Source organism: Mustela lutreola, chromosome 4 (assembly GCF_030435805.1).
Source record: "Mustela lutreola isolate mMusLut2 chromosome 4, mMusLut2.pri, whole genome shotgun sequence".
In the NCBI taxonomy this organism is placed as follows: domain Eukaryota; kingdom Metazoa; phylum Chordata; class Mammalia; order Carnivora; family Mustelidae; genus Mustela; species Mustela lutreola.
Genome location: NC_081293.1, coordinates 148,470,766 through 148,487,286, shown reverse-complemented (window position 1 = coordinate 148,487,286; position 16,521 = coordinate 148,470,766). Strand labels below are relative to the sequence as shown.

Genomic DNA, 16,521 nt, shown 5'->3' with positions numbered 1-16,521 from the left:
TCTTCTGCACTAGATTACTATTTAACTATAGAGATTAAAATCTTTAGAATTTACATTTCAATACTCAATTTATATTTCAATACCAAAGGTTTACTGAACTGTCTGCTTTTGATCTTCCATTAAAACTGAGCGAACTCCTGAGGGGCCTGGGGGCTCCGTAGGTTGGGCAGCTGATTCTTGATTTTGGCTTAGGTCATGATCTTGGGGTCATGATCTTGGGGTTGGCTGTGAGATGGAGCCCTGCATTGAGCCCTGAGTTAGACTCGGTGATCAGCGGGGAGTCTGCCTCTCGCCCTCTCCCTCTGCCCCTCCCCCTGCTCCTACTCTTGCTCTCTAAAATAATCTTTAAAAACAAAGCAAGGGGCACCTGGGTGGCTCAGGGGGTAAAAGCCTCTGCCTGTGGCTCAGGTCATGATCCCATGGTCCTGGGATTGAGGCCCACATCGGGCTCTCTGCTCAGTAGGGAGCCTGCTTCTTCATCTATCTCTGCCTACTTGTGATCTCTCTCTCTATGTCAAATAAATAAATAAAATCTTAAAAAAAAAAAAAAAAAAAGCAAAACAAAACTGGGGCACCTGGGTGGCCCAGTCAGTTAAGCTTCTGCCTTCAGCTGAGGTAATGATCCTAGATCTTAGGATGGAGCCCTGCATCAGGCTCTCTGCTCAGCAGGGAGCCTGTTTCTCCCTCTCCCTCTGCCCCTCCCCTTCCGTTTGTATTCTCTCTCTCAAATTAAAACAGACAAACAGACAAACAAAAACTTGAAGAAGAAACTCCAACAAACAAAGACTGAGCTAACTCAGGGTAGTGAGTGTTAATTCATCTTTCAGGCTTACATAGAAGGAAAATACCACAAAGTGTACAGGAGGTTGGACCCTATTTAAAAATAGAATAGAGATATATTTAAGTTGCATTTTCTTTGCCCTTGCTTCTCTAGCTCCAGAACTAAAGATTTGAATCTCGGGTGGGGGGAGGGTGCGGGAGGTCAGTCATCAGCTTGAACAAATGTCCCAGGAGTCAGATCATTTGACCCTTAAGGGAATGGGGCTGTTCTACTAAGGTTTTCCCTCCTGGTGCTTGGGCACATTCCAAGTTGCTCATGGTTTCATGACTGTGTTCTTGGTAGCTCTGGTTAAGACTTCCCAGCTTGCCATCCTCTCTACCTTTTTTTGCTTAATCCCAATCTCTTTGTATTTTAGGTTTCCTGTCACAAAAAAGACCTCACATACTGAATCTCTATATCTTCCTTTTAAAACATGTTCCTCTCTGTTGTTTTAGAGGAGGCCCTTGTGGTTCCTTTTTCATCCATTTTCAATTACATAGACATAATTATATCACATGAGTACAAGTAACCTGTATTTTTTTTTTCAGTGCTTCCTAAGCAAAGTTGGGGCTCAGCAGCACAAACATTCCCTAACTGCGGCCTGAGAGCACAGCCAGGAGAATGGGAGGACAGTCAACCAAAAACTACTGAAGATTCCTTTGTTTGTGCTAGGAGAGTATGTCATAACCACTGGCCACAAGGAGCACACCTGAATGACCCAATTCCTTCCTTTCAGCCCTTATAAAAGAAGTTCTTTACTGTTTGTGTCCTGGGCTAAAGTAGTCTATGATTTCCTGGATTCCCCATATTGCTTCCTGGCAGTGGTTAACATTCCAGCAAGTTCCTTATCGCTGTGATAATTCCCACAGTCTCCGGGCCTGGACTGGGTGGGGAGTGATCTGTCCCCTGACACTGAACGCAGCTGAACCCCTGAATCCAGGTGTGTTTAACGTAGATCCCAGGCAGTTACTAACAGGATCCACAGGAAACCCTGGGGTTGTGCCATTCACACTGAGGCTCTTCCGATCCACTTCATCACCCACAAAGCCAGTCATGGGTCCTTCGTGGAACCCATCATGTGGACTGGCTTCATGCAGAAGGCAAGGGATCAAGTCTGTCTTCAACTCGTCTGGTCATCTCAAGGAGTGATGAGACTAAGCGTGGATCCAGAGGGAAACGAAGCTGGAGGTTAATACAGTCACACACACACACACATACCGGCCATCTATTGCTTTTATGCTTTTCAGAGTCTCAGCTAAAATGGATCCAGAAAGAGCCCTGTGATAACATACCACAACATTGATACAGTAAAGAATAGGCTGGTATAAAAATGTCTTTGCACGTTCCCTGGCACCCCCTCATCCTTAGTGGGGCTGGGATGTTTGTTTTGTGAAAGGTTTAATTTATTATACTGACCACAAAAAAAAAAAAAAAGTCTTTGCAAAGTCCTGCATTCAAAGCCCAGAGACCCAGGATCTCCAATTGTTTTGGGCCACAAAAAATAGTTTTATGCTTAGACTGGCCACAGAGCCTCAGAAACAAGGGGATGAACACTTTATAGCCTCCTGTGCTAAAGGGCTTCAAAGTGAGCCTCACAGCTGAGAGGGGTCAGGAGGCATGACACCTGTGGGTGAGGAGCATTTCTCCGGGATGAGCTATGTTGAGGGGGGTGTGCTAATTTTTTGGGTCTTTTCTAGTGAGGAAAGTGGATTTAGGTGAGTTTGGGAATTGCCTGTGTTGCTTTCTAGATGGGTTTGAGAGTTACCATCCTATGAGCATTACTGGGAGGTGAAACGTTCCCAACTCCTTTCAAATCCCCCTTGGATGGGTGCTTAACAGGAACCAGGTAACCATGGAAGCCCAAGGCATCCTTGTACTTGATATTTAGGAAAACCCCTCTCCCTGATTCCTTAACGGGGAGTTCTTAGGTTAAGCTGATGTGGAATTGCTACAGCAAGTATTTATTGACACATACAAAGTTCCAGGTGTTAGAGATACAGCAGTGAACACAAAGAATCAACTCTACCCTCAAGGAGCTCGAATTCTAATGAGAGGGCTAATAAGGTCCAATATTTTGAGACCTCGCTATTGGTCAAGTATGGGTTTAAGCACTTTATTTGTATTATCTCAATCCCCACCACAAACCTATAATGTCAATACTATTATTATTCCCAATTTGCAGGTGCAGATATTGGGGCTCAGCAAGCTAACCTGCCCAGACACCTTGGCTGGAGAGCCAGCCATCTCAACCACTATCTGATCTTCCAGGTCAGAAGATGGGCTTAATTGCAGGAGGAATTAGAATGGCAAGGCAGAGTTGTCCTTTATGAATTTGGAGACTGGTGCCAGTGTTTTAATGCCTAAATGCAGTCCTTCGGAGCAGCAGTAAAGATGGAAAATTCTCATGCACACTGCACCTGTGTCCACAAGAATGCCATGGAGAACAGGCTCCCTTGTTCTCTCCTGATTCAGGCCAGACAGCACTCGCTCTGCCTGTGGAAGTCAGTCCCAGTGAAACTCTTCACCAAGGAATCTAATCTGTTCATTCTGTGTTCAGGGAGTCAAGCTTTTGTTCCTTCTGAAGCCCAGCCTCACTCAAGACACCCTCCATCCTGGAACCTGTTTATCAGGAAGAAGGCAGCACGGCAGCTCATAAAGTTTTAGGTCACACAGCTCCCAGTGGAAAGAGTCCAGGAGAGAACACTCCCTAGCTAAAAAAACGAAGATTTGCAGTGACAAGGTAATGAAAAGCGAATCACATGTGCATAAACGAAGCCACCCAAATATCCACACACCCGCTGACCCATTGCCTACCCCACAACAACAACAAAACCCACAAAACTGGCCACACACAGCCAGATGTGTAAGTTTGCAGTGAGAACAAAGGCAGCCATAAATATTCCAAGGAGCCAATAAAAAGAAGAAGATGAAGAAGAAGAAGAAGGAAAAAAAAAAAAACACAAAAAACCCAGGAGTGGTTAGCTATCCAGAGTAATGGGCTCCATAAAAGCTTTTATTGTTAAGAGAGTTACTTTACTAAGAGCTATGTGAAAAAAGTCGAACGAATGTGAAAAATTGCATGCAATAACCTGAGCTTGAAGATGATTATCAACCTCTGAGTCTTGTATTTTGGAGTAAGTCAGTGCTGCTATTAGAAGATTGCCATTGTAGTTAAAGAAAAGCTTGTTTTGTACTTTTCTCCCCCTTCTGGGTAAACAGAGAGTCAATACAGGCTTCTCCTCTGTGCTAGCCCACTTATTTGAACAATTATTTTAAAGACGTAATCCAATCTTACCATCTTTCTGAAAGTGCAACTCTGGTGAAATTTTCCAGCAGAGTTCTACACACACAACTTACTAAAACAAGAATTGAGTTATTTCCAGCCTGTATTCCTTCCCTCCCATCTGCCCTTCACCCCCACCCCATTCTTTAGCCATCTGTTTGTTTTGTCATTGGCTATTGACAGGATAGTGGGTGACATTTAAGGGAGTGGACCCATCTGCACTTCAACCATTCAAAGGCTAGCCAACTAGAATGGTAAAAAATGGATTTTTTTTTTACATTATTTTCTTAGACTATCTGTGTGGTTTTTCTGACCTCAGTATGAAAGACCGTGCTCTACCCTTTCCTCAGCAGATAGAGGCAGTACAGCTTTCCAAAATGTTGGTGTAGGGGGTGAAATGGGGGAAATTTATTTAGGAAATATTATCATTGTGTAGATATTAACGGTTGATGTTTCTGAAGTTCTATTTTATGTCATTAGAATAATCTGGGACAATAACAGCTTTATTATTGCTTTGAGTTTACCCTGATGGAGCATTATCAAAGTTCTAATTATATATGTCGGACATGTAACAATATGGTGTAGACTCTGGAAGTTCCAGATAAAATTAGGACCAAACTTATTTGATCAGTTATCAGGCAGATGGCTTGAGTGCCTTCAAACAACTCTTGTAAATACTTTTAAAGCATTTAGATAGAATATGTAACAACTTTCTTTCGCAGGTGATCTAATCAGCAAATGGAATTCCAATAAGTGGCACCTTAACTTACCTAGGAACCACTAATCTGGCTTTTTCTTCCTATCTGGGATATTTAGGACTCGCAGCCATTCTCAGTGCTCACACAAACCAGATCAAGGCAGGGACCCTGAAGGTTAAGTTTCATTAGCTCCATAGGAAGTCCCCCCATTGACTTGTTGCTTTGTGTTGCATCAACTAGAACAACGGTAGAAAGACAGAATCCATATACACCTTCCATGTGGTTGAAAGTATGTGGGAGGGAAAGACATTGATAAAGATTCTCCATCCTGTTGATTTCTTTCTACAACAAGCACATAAGAGTGCATGTGCACGGAGTCTCTTACTTACCACAAATACTAGAAGACGGGCGAAGGAGGGGAGGTCAGTGGTAATAAGCACTCTGACTAGATCACCAAGCTCTATCAGGTAATGCAACTCTTCTCTTCCTCCCTCCTGGATCTATCTATGCATCCTATGGAAGTACCTTGAGTAAGTATTGTGCGTATCCTGGATATATAAGAAGGTAAAACCAGTAGAATTTACTAATGGTTTGAATATGTGATAGGAGAGAAAGAGAGGAGTCAAAGAACATACATTTTTTTCCCTGAGTAGCTAGAAAGCTGGAGTTGCTATTTCCGGGGAGGGGAGAGCTGGGGGAGAAAAGCTAGGTTCAGGGGGAGGAGTTCCATTTTAGACATGTTTGATCTCCAAAGGGAGATACCAAGTTGGCAATTGGACGCACAGACCAGAGTTCAGTGGGAAAGGTTGGGAAAAATGGTGAGCTAGGAAATGCTTAACAACTAGTGCTCCAGGGGGGTGGTGGGCCGGGGAGGGGGGGAGGGGGCTCAGTATGTCATGTTACCAACCTAACGGTACTATCATTAAATACAGATTTGGGAAGAAAGGTGCTCTTGTGAGCTCAGGCGAGCTGGCTCAGGCATATCACAGGGAAGAGAGTCATAATGGGGGAGTCATCAGGCTGTAAAAGAGCCTTGAGAGTGAACAGTAGCTCTTGGGGAGTGAGGAGAGATAAAGTGAAGATATTTAAAACCTAAGCGGTAGCCTTAGAAGCTGATGAGGAAACAAAAAAGAGGAGACCAGGAAGGAAACTAAGAAATGTTTTAAGGAGAAGGGAGTAGACATCTGTCAAGAGCTACTGATGGGCCAGGTAAGATGAGGACTGAAAACAGGCCTGTGGGATCAGCTCTGTCACTCCAACAGCAGCAGCTGCAGGGGGGGTGGGGGAACAGAAGCCAAAGATACCCACCCTCACCTTCTCGAAATAGCAACAGCTGGAGGCAGGGTAGCTTTGGCAGCTGAACCCTGTATTAAAATCTTGAAAATGCACTTTGGGCCTTTGAATTAGAGTAGATTTCAAAATCACATGATGTCAAGACCGGAAAAAAAAATCTTGATAGGTCTCTTGGCTCAAAGTGGCTCAAAGCCTTAGGAGGAAAGAGGGAAAGGGACGAGCCTCTGTTCAATAATTTGAAAAGGTATTTTAAAATCACTACAAAGCCCTTTGAATTGTCTACTGTTTCTTGTGATTCTGTGAATAAAAACCAGTCCTTTCATTCAGGCTCACTGACCAACAACTTCATTTAGCACTGCAGAGGTGGTACAAAAGTTTGCGAGGGCATTTTTGTTTGAGTCTAAGCAGGTGTTTCCAGCTCCTGTGTTACTCTCATTGTTTTCTTGGTTACCTCTCATTCTTGCACAGTGTTTAGTACCACAGCGATGAGAGACATCTGGGATGCATATTATTCACAGGTAAATACAGTTAGTGTTTCTCTCTTTGTAGGCCATCCGTCTCTTATCAAAGCTATTTTTTTATGCAATCTGGTTTCAGGGGTAGAACTGATTTTCTTTGGCACAGCTCTTTGCTGGCCCTCATTCGATCATTCATTCATTCAAAACACAGTGGAGTGGAGTGGTTTTGGGGAAGGGGCTGGAGAGGAAACATTTTCCAAAGGAAGGCTCAGCAGGGGCAAAGATAATTCTAGAAACTAAATTCAAAGTAAGGTTGGATCATGCAGGTGTGGTATTATTGGTGAGCTGTGAGAATCAAAAGATAGGCTTCTAAGGACCGTGTACGTAATGCGGGAAGGTGAGATTCTTCTTCTTCTTACCCCTCTCCTCTTCCTTCTTTCTCCTCTTCCTCCTATTATCTCCATCCTATTATCTCCACTTTGCCGCATCTTCGAATTCCTTCATATACTTTGATTTTAATTTTTCTTAAAAAACCATCTCCCCTGTTGCCCTTCTCTCCAGAAAGAAAGAGGTCATCAGTCCTTCAAGAGTTCTTTTTTTTTTTTTTTAAAGATTTTATTTATTTATTTATTTGACAGAGAGAAATCACAAGTAGATGGAGAGGCAGGCAGAGAGAGAGAGAGGGAAGCAGGCTCCCTGCCGAGCAGAGAGCCCGATGCGGGACTCGATCCCAGGACCCCAAGATCATGACCTGAGCCGAAGGCAGCGGCTTAACCCACTGAGCCACCCAGGCGCCCCCTTCAAGAGCTCTTGCCAAACAGGCAAATCAAATCAGGCAAACCCACACTGGAGCAATTTTTACCTCGCCGGGTGTGTATTCTCAGGATTTGGCTGGATTTTTTTTTTTTTTTCTTAAAGATTTTATTTATTTGTTTGACAGAGAGAGATCACAAGTAGACAGAGAAGCAGGCAGAGAGAGAGAGAGAGAGGGAAGCAGGCTTTCTGCTGAGCAGAGAGCCCAATGCAGGACTCGATCCCAGGACCCTGAGATCATGACCCGAGCCGAAGGCAGCGGCTTAACCCACTGAGCCACCCAGGCGCCCTTGGCTGGATTTTTTAAAGTAATTGCCAAAAAGAAGGAATCTCTCTGCTGGGTCATGAAATGAAACTTCAGTCCTGGATTTTCAGATTATAGGGCTTCATCCACTTAGAGGCAAATACAATTTTTTTTTTTAAAAAAAGGTCTCTGTAGACACAGCTTTTGCTGCTAAAGGGCTAAGGATCATGTGAAACAGGTGTCAGGGTAGAACTGATACATGGACAAATAGAGATGACAGGGAAAAGTCTCAGAGTTTAGCAGGCAGTCACATCCTGTTACTGATCGGTTGATTGATTGGAAGAGGTCAGACTTCACATATTTGCACAAACAGCACGATATGTATAAACTACGGCAAGTCACAATTGTGTTTCCATCTATACCTGTGCCAGACTGTGCTGTATCTGAAAACCAGTTGTCAGGCCAGACTGTGCTGTATTTGAAAACCCGTTGCATTATTCTATGAATGGCAGAGAGCAATGTAAAACACAGAAATCCCTATCCGTATGAACTGTCTATGCCGGTGGGGACGAAGACACGACAAACTAAGCCAGTCAGTTACAAACAGTGTTAGAAAATGATGAGCGGGAAAAAAAAAAAGAAAGAAAAGAAAATGATGAGCAGAATGAAGGAAAATCGAGCAGGGAAGATGACAGCGACTCAAGGGACATGATATGCAGTTTTAGTTTTTGCATACTTATTTTTGAAAATAAAGCTAGGGTGACATAGCAGTTTTGATTTTTTTTTTAATTAGCTCAGAAACACTTCCTATTTGGGAGCTGTTTGTGGGGACTCCTGCATGTGGCAGAAAGGGAGCCCTGTGGCCAAGCAGGGCAGAACAGCCCGTGGCCCATCCCAAGGAGTCCGTGAAGGGCAGAGCTCACTGGGGCTGCTGGGTTTGCTGGCTGTGACCACCCTTCCACCCCAGAGCACACAGGTTGACCTTTGCCCTCAGGAACCATGAGCAATGAATGTGGACATGGACAAAACAGCCTCAAGTAGGAACAAAATCTTCACCTTTCTCTACCTTCTCTCTGGGCCAGACTCAGGAACCTGGGTGATAATGCGTATCTTGGGGAGGGAATTTAGGGTGAGATAATTACATTATTTTAGGCTAAGTGCTCCTTTCTTTAGAGAATGGGATCCCCCAAAGCAATGGCTCTCTGGTTAAATAGCTTACAAATCACTTAGGGATCCTGCTGTAAAGGCAAATTCCTGGCCAGGTCTCCAGAGATGTTCAAGTCTGTGGGTCATTTTTCCCACCTCCCTAATGTGATCCGGACATAGGGACGCTTCTCAAACTGACTTTTGAACCCTGCTGCCTCAGGGAAGAGAGAAGAGCTCTAAAAGTCACTTTCTCCTTGACTGGATAGGTATCAATCTTCAGGTTTCCTAAGCAGACTCACCCCTTGCGTGGGGACAGAGGGATGGAGAGATGGAGAGATGGGGAGGGGCAGACAGGGGGAGAGAAAGAGTGAGTTCTCGGGGAGAGGGTGGCAAGCAAGAGAAAGAAAAAAGGAAAAGTGAACTGGAACGTAGACTCAACCTCAAAGGACGAAGGGCAGGGAAAGAATGTTGCTAACTGGGACCGCACTGGCTTGCTGGCTTGGGAGACCTAGTGTCGCACAATAAAGATGGGATTTCAGAGATAAGCAGCTTCACGGAGGTTTGTGCTGATTGATATGCTTCATTGTGTTCTAAAGATTAGAGAAATAAGAGAAATACAGCTTGATAATTAACGAACAGGAAACCTTGAAAACACAGGACAGGCAAGTAGATTTATTAAAAGCAGTCCTGACATGCCCATTTTTCAGAGTTCAGTGTTTCACCAGCAGAATATAAATTTAAAAAAAAATCCAAGATTTATTTTTATATTTCACACACTTGGTTTAAATGAGAATGCTTTATACCAGAGCTGAATCTACTTGGCCATGGGAACCTGTTCCATGAAACAGCTACAAGACACTAGACCACATTTCATTTCTCCCCCACCTGATATTTTCCAGCTTACAGTCTACACAAAAGGATGTGGTAATGCACTGAAGCAAGAGATTCAAATGAACAACAATTCCAGGTAAATAAAGCCTAAGAATAGATGTATTTTCTAATCATCTTAACTTTTTTTAAAACTTTCTTTTGCAATCTTCATCAATCTGCTTTTGCCTCCTTTTTCGAGAGAAACACGTGCGCGCGCGCGCGCACACACACACACACACACATTTATACACAGGTGTAAATGACTGGTAATGCTTAATTTATTAAATCTCCTACAGGAGTTCACTTTTGGACACAGTTCAAGAGGACTTGTATCAAATGGAAAAAAAAAAAAAAAGATGCTGAGCAGCACATTAAAAAGTCACTGATCTGGTGCCGGAAGTATTTTCTTGGGCCCTAAAAATCACCTCCCTCTTTTCTTTCTCCAGTTAAGCAGTTCAATTATTTCAGCTCTAGGCTCACAGGCTCCCTCATTCAACTCATTTACAAAACACCACATCCCTGATAAGAGAAACTCTGAACTGCTTCCAGCAGACACTTTTGCTCTTCCAGGTCTATTGGAAAACGGCAGTGGCACAAAGTGAAACAAAGAGACCAGTACGCAAAGAACTATGACCAAGAAACTAAAACTTGGAATCGAGTGGCTCAATAACCCCGAGAGGGAAAACTTTGAACATACCTCAAGCCCTAATGGGGCAGGAAGGCTGAAGGCTTCATCATGTTAGACGACACAGGGTCATTTGTTGCGCCACAGTCAAATATTTTGTTCATAATGAGACCTTATTGGGTTTGGTTGCTGTAAGCTTTTCAGCTTCTAATTATGGTGTTTAGAAGACAATGGAGACAGCTTAAAATAATAAGAATGCTGCTAAAACTAGTAAGATTGCTGCAGTGTTACAAAGAGAAATGTTGGCTCTCTGTGTATAGTATACATTTAACCTGTCAGCAAACACAGAGCGTTTTACAGGTGAAATGTAAAGGGATGCATTTAGGAACCATCACAAGAATGATGAGCTTTTTCATTCTGCTTTCAAAACGAGCTGCTTAAGTTATAATACTAGTTTAATATAAATTAGAGTTTATCCTTTTGAAACCACTTGCAATTTGCTTCTGTTAGGCCCCGGGTCATTATGATGCAAAGTTAAAGGTTCCTGGAACATAATGTGATTCAGGCCTGCGTTCTTGTTGCCATGTCCAATTCAGCTGAAAATGAGAATTATAGTGAGAGCATTTCCTGGTCTTTGACCCTTCCTGTGAGCTTTTTAAAAGCAGGGTTTATGCAGAACACTAACCTCATTCTCAGACATTCAGTTCCAACTAATATTAGCTGTGTTAAAACTCTTAAGTAAATTGAAAACTGTTTAAAAATACCTCATTCCAAGTTTAAAAACAGTGGGCACTTACCTTCCGATTTCCTGCCTTCATATACAAAAAGATTTGCCTGCGAAATGGAATATATTTAAATGTTAACAAGGGCCTCTCTCTTTTCTCTCTCTGCCACAAATGTAGTCAGGCGCCACAAAGAACGGTTGTTTTAAAATCTCCAGATGTAACTGACAAGGGAAAGACATATTATAGAACAATAGGAAAATAATCCAGAATGTGTATGATTTATATGCCAACCTCTGTTGCAAGGACTACAAAATAAACTAATTTATTTAATCTTGACAATAGCCCTATTCTTGGGACCCCCATTTTGCCGATTGGGAAACCAAGGAACAGAAAGGTTGAGTAACTTGCCCAACAGTCACACAGGCCCGTAACTCTCACGCAGAGGGAGATCTGAATCCAGGAGAGCTGGCTCCCGAGTGCACACTTTTAATCCCTGACTCTCCTGATGAGGATGCTAGCCAGATTCGTGGGGGGTGGCATGGAACAGAAAAGATACTTCTAAAACAACTTCCATGACATACAGGTTTGGGGACCACCCCACCCCCGCCATGAACAACTAATTCATGAAACAAGCAATAAGTTGAAAACGTTTCTTTCTTATTTTTAACTGCAGATCTAGAGTTGAGCTCAGAATACACACAATTTGATTAAAATCGGGATACTGGGTCAGAGCAGGACTTTTTTCAAGACTTTAATATTACCTTAAGACCCTGGTGGGTCTTACTTAGTGATGAAGGCGGACAACAGTAAGGATCCATATAAATGCCCGCCAGTAAGTTTATATGCTCTTCCCACCCTTTATCAAACTGAGTGCATATTCTGGGGACACGTCTTTCGCAGGATGTCAGACATTGGTTGAAATCATCAACCACGAGATGATAGATCTGAATGGATTCAACTCTTGTGTTTTAAGATGCAGTCTGAAAAAAATCAGAAAAAAAGAAAAACCAAGGGTCCAAACCACAGCACACAGTACCTGTGAACCTTTGGTTCGCTAAACACCTGTCCTGAGGCTATGCAAAGCAGCTAATTGGTGTGCGTTCTGCTTGCCAATCAATCAGTGCAGAGGATTTGCAAAGGGAGGTGAAAATCCCCTGAGGCCCCGGAAGCTCCAGAACATCAAGGCAATGAATAGACCCCCAGAGGCTTTTCACTGAGGAGTGTAAAGAAGAACATTTTCTTCTCTAGCCAGTGCTGGGCTGAATGAAACGACTCAAATGACAGAGTCCCCAGGGATTCTAGAGGGTATTATAAGCCTAGAGAACAGTCCCCAGAACAGGGTAACAAGGACACAGAATTACGGAGTGTCCCAGTTGCACCCATATTTACAGAGTGATTAGCTTGAGAAATTCTTGCTGTCGGCAAATAAGATGACAGAGACATCAGCCCTGTTGAAATTCTACATGAAAACCAGCTGTGGGAATCAGGAGAAAAACTAAGTGTCTAGAACAGAGGGTCAGGGATGCATCACGGGACCCCCAGACATACCTCTCTGTCACCTCTTTCTGTTGGGCTGAGAGCAAAGAAGTCTTGGTGCCAAGGTATTGACACCCCCACGTGCCTGTTATTCCTGCTACCTCCCACAGGCTGCTGTAAAGAAAACATTGCAAAGGCAGACGGTGGAACTGGGAAGAGCAGGTTTGGGGAGGAGAAAGGTCAACAGTTAAGGAAATAGACATGAGCGGTGGAAAGTGAAGCCATGAAGAGGAGAAACATTTTTAGGAATAGCTACATAGTCACACCTTTATAACTCACTTAAGTTCTCAGAACAGCCTTGGGCCAGGAGTCGGAGAACTTCAATTCTGTCCCAGGTCCAGGACTTCAGGGTGTGACCCTGAGAAAGTCACTTCACTTTTCTGAGCCTCTGTTTGCGATGAACACCATGACGATGCCAGGTAGCAGCGTTTTAAAGTGATGACATATTTTACAAATGTAAGTGTGTGAGGTTGGGTTCTGGGAAACAGATTTTGAATGGAAGGTTATGAGGAGGAAGTTTATTGGAGAGTCTCAGGTCAATACCATGGGGGAGGCAAAAAGACAGGACCATGCACAGGGAGGAGTTGAACTGCAGAGCAGGGGCAAGACAGACCTAGGTCAGACGCATTTGCTCTGGAACTGGGATGGCTTTCAGTAGCCCCACACTGAGGCAAGGGGCCTCGGGGGAGGGGTGCAGAAGATAAGTAATCTGGGGAGACAAGGGCAGCTGTGATATTATGAGCTGAACCTAATCCCAACCCCCTGACCCTCTGGGCCACAGTCCACCCAAGCCCCAACATCAACAACCCCCCCTCTCCTCCCATGGAAGTCCCCTGTGCCGCAAAAATTCCAACTTGACTCCTCCCCTTCACTGTTGTCACTCTCCCTCCCTCACCTAGACTTTAGCTCCCCAGACACCTGCTCCCACCCTCACCCCTCCTCCCTGCCCTGGGGAGGAGGAAGAGGGAAAAAAAGGAAACAGAACCACATCCCTCGTATTATAAAAAGAGCTGCCAGGAGACAAGGCAGTGGGGTTCTTATACTCCACAAAGCAGCCAGACTTTCCAAAGTCCACACTTTCCAAAGCCCACAGGGAAGGAGCCTCATCTTGACAGAGGTCACTCTCTGAAGCCAAGGACAAAATTAGAGAGGACTCCGCTGAGAGCTGCCAGCGGGAAGGACAAGCAAGTGGCCAGGAGGACCAGTGCCTGGGTCATAAGAGAGGTGGGAGCCCTGGAGAGGCAGTACCGAATCCAAAGCAGGCATGCAGACATTAGCATCTCCTCCTAGAGAAAGGTTTGCACTGGGGGAAGAGGAAGGCATTGCACCAACTCATGACCATGAAGATGAGGCCTTTTTAATTTTTTAAAAAAGATTTTATTTATTTGTTTGACAGAGAGAAAGATCACAAGTAGGCAGAGAGGCAGGCAGAGAGAGAGGGGGAAGCAGGCTCCCCGCTGAGCAGAGCACCCCAGTGCGGGGCTTGATCCCAGGACCCTGAGATCATGACCTGAGCTGAAGGCAGAGGATTAAGCCACTGAGCCACAGGTACCCCTAAATTTAAAAAAAAACAAAAATGATTTTATTTATTTATTTATTTGACACACAGTGGCAGAGCAGAGGCCAGCAGGTGGGGTGTAGGTGGCGGTGGGAAGTAGGCTCCCTACTGAGCAGGGAGCTGATGCGGGACTCCATCCCAGGACCCTGAGATCATAACCTGACCGGAAGTAAGGCAGACACTTAGCCGACTAAACCACCCAGGCGCCCCAAGAAGGAGCTTTTAAATCTCAGCTTGCACTGACCTTACTTTACCTTCCAAGGCCTTGGTTTCTTTGGCTGTGCAAGTTGCTGTGAGCCGTCAAAGTGCCTTTTCAAGTCTTGTGAGTAGTCTGCTTTCTACACTGCATCTTAGAAAGATATCTACCAAAAAAAAAAAAAAAAAAAAAAAAAAAAAAAAAATCTACCAGGCGCAGATAAGATCTTTGTTTCTCTCCCCACTTTAAGTCTAAGTTGTTATTGGTGCTTGTCCTCAGGAAGTGTGAGAGAAATGACAGCTTGAGGAAGGTTTAAGATTATTCAATGGGAATATGGTTGAGAGAGTCAGGGTAATTTCTGAAGTTGTGTTGGCAATCAGTTTGCTTAAGAAAATGTTTTAAAAATATGTCCAATTTTCAGTAATCTTGAAGAACTGGGGCTTTGTATTTTGAACACTTAAAAAATACATGCAAAACAATACGTGCTCATTATAACAAACCTCATTATCATTCCTTCGAATTGGTAGTCAAATTCTCCAAATTTGAGTCTGTGGAAATCTGAACACTCTTGTCCTGGACTTCTAGATGAAATGGATGTCCCAGAAACTCCTCTCTTTGGGAGGAAAGGATTTCTTCAAATACAGGTCATAGTGCCTTCATAATATTGTGCTTAGTGACTTAAAATTGAGCTTGGGTCACTGGCCAGCATAGGTGTCTTTCTTTCAAGTTCTCAAGGAGAAACTCACTTTGTGTGAACTTGAATCAGAGAGAACAGGGGGGGAAATTCTGTAAGAGGAACAGAGCAGAGAATGGGGGGGTGGGGGGTGGAAGGATTAGGAAACCGTATTGGGGGGGTCAGAATGAGAACAGCAGAAGGGGCCATGGACTGAAGTGATCATAAAGCAGAGCCCTGAGAAACACAATTACCTCCATTTTAACCAGTTGGTCTCCTCTCCTGTAGCTTCTTTTAGAAGAAGAGAAAGATGCTGTCAGCACCAGCCAGGACAGGTGTCGCCCAACCCATTCTGGAAACTGGGTGGGCAGCCTGCTGTTAGGCCACCCACCATTTCCCTCTGAAGCCCACACTGCTCGTCCTGGACTGAGCCAAAGACAAAACATGCCATCTGAGGTGAGAGATGAAGAAAATGAGAGCAATGCAATCAAATCTTAGTGAGACACAGCCAGGTATCTTCATCTCACCGAGATGACAGTACAGTGCAGCAGAGCCTATGAGAAGCAGGACCACGCCAGACGTGACTGGTCTGTTCCACTGGTTGGCACAGCAGGCTTTGTCACGGACCGCAGTGAATGTTGGGACATTGCCCCATGTGCACTTTACAGCATCTTCATTCCTGATGGGGCCTGGTAATCTGTGAGAAATGAACTTCAATTGCTTTTTCTGCGAGTGCTGAAAACTTACTTTTACATCACTGGAGGGCCCTGGCAAAGCACATGTCAAGGACCTGCAGGTCAGAGGGACTGAAATAGCAGCTGTGAAATGAACACTTGATACTGTATATAAATTGAATGATCAGCTGGGTGATTTTAGAACTACCTGGGTGGAATTTATGTGTCTTCTGGATGAGATGATGGTTCTAGGCCAGTGGGAGTACCTCTGACACACAGTACAGTAATCAGTGAGACGGGGGAGTAGGGCTGGGCGGGAAGAGGTGGGTGAGTGGCTTGACCTTGACCTTGTTCTTTTCCACCCCTCTCTTCTGACTGGTCTTTTCTCAGGGAATGCTGAAACAGACGGAGCAGGTGCCTCCTTGCGGTGTGTGAGCTCGGGAGATGGCTCAGCATTTGCTTTCTGTGATGGTCAAGTGCTTCTTGACATCCAGGGCCCTGACAGTCTGGGAGATTCGGAGTGAGTTTGCCAATTCGCAGCTTTTACTTGGAAAAGCAAATCATGACCGAGGACCATCAAGAAAAGAATTCCCAATATTCACATGCTCAGCTCTGATCTTCTCATTTATATCCTGCGTTTTCAGACACAGAGAGCAAGATTAAAAAAAACAGTGCCAACAGACATTGGAGACACAAGGCCAGTGGGTGAGACTGAGATGAATACACACGAAACAAGAGAGAAGGATGAGGGATGAGGGAGAGGGGGGGAGCGTATTAAGGAAGAAGGGAAGGGAAGGAATGAGACCTAACGAAAACATGGAGGGCAGAGGGAAGAGGAGAGGGAGAAATGGAGAGACACAGATAAAGGGAGACAGAGATAGGGAGAGACGGAAGGAAAGGTAAGCAAGC

The 16,521-nt window shown here is 44.3% G+C and overlaps 1 long non-coding RNA gene across 1 annotated transcript; it reads left to right on the top strand.

The window, feature by feature from the left end:
• The first annotated feature begins 5,845 nt into the window (after positions 1-5,845).
• LOC131830404 (uncharacterized) lies at positions 5,846-16,311 on the top strand. The gene is made up of 3 exons (XR_009353140.1): positions 5,846-6,010; positions 9,655-9,722; positions 15,227-16,311. It is a non-coding gene; the product is annotated as an uncharacterized LOC131830404 (long non-coding RNA).
• The last annotated feature ends 210 nt before the right edge of the window (positions 16,312-16,521 follow it).